The sequence below is a fragment of the Lissotriton vulgaris genome, chromosome 3_1 (genome assembly GCF_964263255.1).
Source record: "Lissotriton vulgaris chromosome 3_1, aLisVul1.2, whole genome shotgun sequence".
NCBI lineage: Eukaryota > Metazoa > Chordata > Amphibia > Caudata > Salamandridae > Lissotriton > Lissotriton vulgaris.
In genome coordinates, this window is record NC_141689.1 from 378,636,701 (window position 1) to 378,639,024 (window position 2,324).

Here is a 2,324-nt window from a genome sequence, read left to right on the forward strand (position 1 = left end):
GTTATTCACTTTTGTACCACACCCTAAGTCTTGTAACCGCGGTTACATAATCACTGTTTTTGGGGGAAAGTATATGCAATAGAACAGAGCCCAATGTGGGACTTTCCAATCTGCACCTCACACTAGTTTATTTTTTTTGTAAATTGTCCTGCGCACAATTACTGCGGGGAAAAATAAATGCACTTTAGCACTGGTCAGCAGAGTCCTATGGCCAACAAAAAGAATCCGTAAAAAGAGACGGCAAGCAGGCAAAACTGTCGGGGGAGGACACCCTAAGGCTGACAGATCTAACACTCTAATATAACACTGTCACTGTCCTTCAAACTAAGGTCATTATTAGGTCACAGGATCTTCCTGTATATTTAATTTTGTGGGCCCACATTGTACAAACTAAGTTTTTGTTCAAATGTATGCAACTTTGGTTTTCATGCTGCAACTCTATCTTAATCTGGTGCCTCAAAAGCCCCGGTGAGCTTATCATTGCCTATTCTACTGCTCGGGACCCAAGGACTCCACGCGACGCGACTAGACACTGTAAAACAATGGACGACCACAGCGCAGTTATATGATGTCTGGTGGATGGGTTAGCCGGTGAAGATAGAATACTCTTACTATGTTATTGGTAGAAGGGGTGTGCAGTTCCACAAGGTAAGAAATGTGAGAGGGATTAGAGATCCAGGGAGAGGAATGTGCTCCAATAGGAACACGGGCCCTCACACACCGGATGTGTATTATGCTTCATCATTGGGCTAGCTCCTCATCATGCCGGCGCTGCAATGCCCACTAAGGGGGGCTTTGCCAGAAATATTTTTCTCAGCCATCTGGTGAAGTGGGGGTATGTGGTCTCGAGTGTTGTTTGTAGAGTCACTGTTGCATGACTGATCACCATTACACAAATTGAATTCAGTCACAATGTAGTGAAGTTTTTTTCCTGAGGTCCTGAAGAATGGCCACATGATCACTACTGACATATACAAGGCGAAAAACATGGTGAGCGTGTTTTAGATCAATTTATTCACCATGCTAACTAGGGCCATTATTTTCTTGATTAGCACTTCACTTTTAATTAGGTGAATGAGCTCAATCTTAGTCTGACCCTCTGAACTGCCATTTCTAGCCTTGTCTTCAAAGAAATGTTGCTGGATCGCACCAGGACACGACACCTCTGGGTGCCCAGACACCTGCCGCCCCCTCCCGCTGTCTGTGTCCTGCCCGCACAGGATCTCAGCATCGCAACTGGTATCTTGAATGCAGAGTGCTGCTGCAACTCGGGAATGTGTCGTAACAAGGTACACTTGGAGCTGAAAGTGCACAGGGCTGACTGGCATGGAAATGTACCCGTAGATAACGTGCTCACTAAAATACTGCTTTCATAATTGCAGGACCACATTTGCTGAAAATTGCACTGGGTCTGAGGTGACCGAGAACAAGCTGATTACATTTCAGTGGGCTGCCAATGGACGTGGCGCTGGAGAAACAGGACGTGCCCGGATGAAGCTGGTAAGTGGTGGTTGAAGGTGTTTAAATTCTCGTGTCAGTTTGTTTTCCTCACTAGATTGATATGGTTATTTTGTTGATGAAAGGGATGTAATTTGACTTAATCGTTTTTAGCCAAGTCACACTATCAGAAGTACACGTTTATCACCAGAGAGCTTTGCATGAAACTTCATAAATCACTCGAGGGCATGTGCTGCGTGCTAGCCCCTGCCCTAGTTAAACGACTTCTCAGGCAGGATTCCTTTGTGTTTCTTAGAGGGTGCCCGGCATGTAGTACTGTTAGTGTGTACTGCATAATAGTAGCACGCGATGGGTCCGCGCCGAGATCGATATCATGATGATCACATAGTTCAGCAGATGAACAGTGGTGAATAAGAGCTCTTGTCTTTCGCTCCTATCTGATGTATGCAATCGTTTTTTGGTAGTTTGGGGTCACCTGTTCAAAATGCCCGCTTATTGTCTTCTTTCCTCAAATGCTTAGGTGGCAAAAGCAAGAAACCTAATATGAATATTCAGACTATCCCAAAACAATTTATAGCACACTAAACTTAACCTGAAAATTGCAAGATGCGATATATATTATTATGACATCGTTCACTAAATTCCAAGAAATGGAAGAAGGGATGTACAGCGGCTTCAATTGAAAGGTTTAACAAAAAATGCTTTAGTAAGTATTGGAGTATTTCATAAAGAGAAAAAAAAAGCTTTTTAAATGAGAAGATATGTAACTCATTATTGAATAACCTTCAAACGATGTTAAAAGCTCAGAACGCACCAACGCATCCATCTGGGCCCTGGATATCCCCAAGGGAAATAACATTTTTATT

The 2,324-nt window shown here is 43.4% G+C and overlaps 1 non-coding gene across 1 annotated transcript; it reads left to right on the forward strand.

Annotated features, from left to right (window-relative positions):
- Nucleotides 1–1,823: 1,823 nt before the first annotated feature.
- LOC147726483 (small nucleolar RNA snR60/Z15/Z230/Z193/J17) lies at nt 1,824–1,907 on the forward strand. Its single transcript, XR_015309621.1, has one exon. It is a non-coding gene; the product is annotated as a small nucleolar RNA snR60/Z15/Z230/Z193/J17 (small nucleolar RNA).
- The last annotated feature ends 417 nt before the right edge of the window (nt 1,908–2,324 follow it).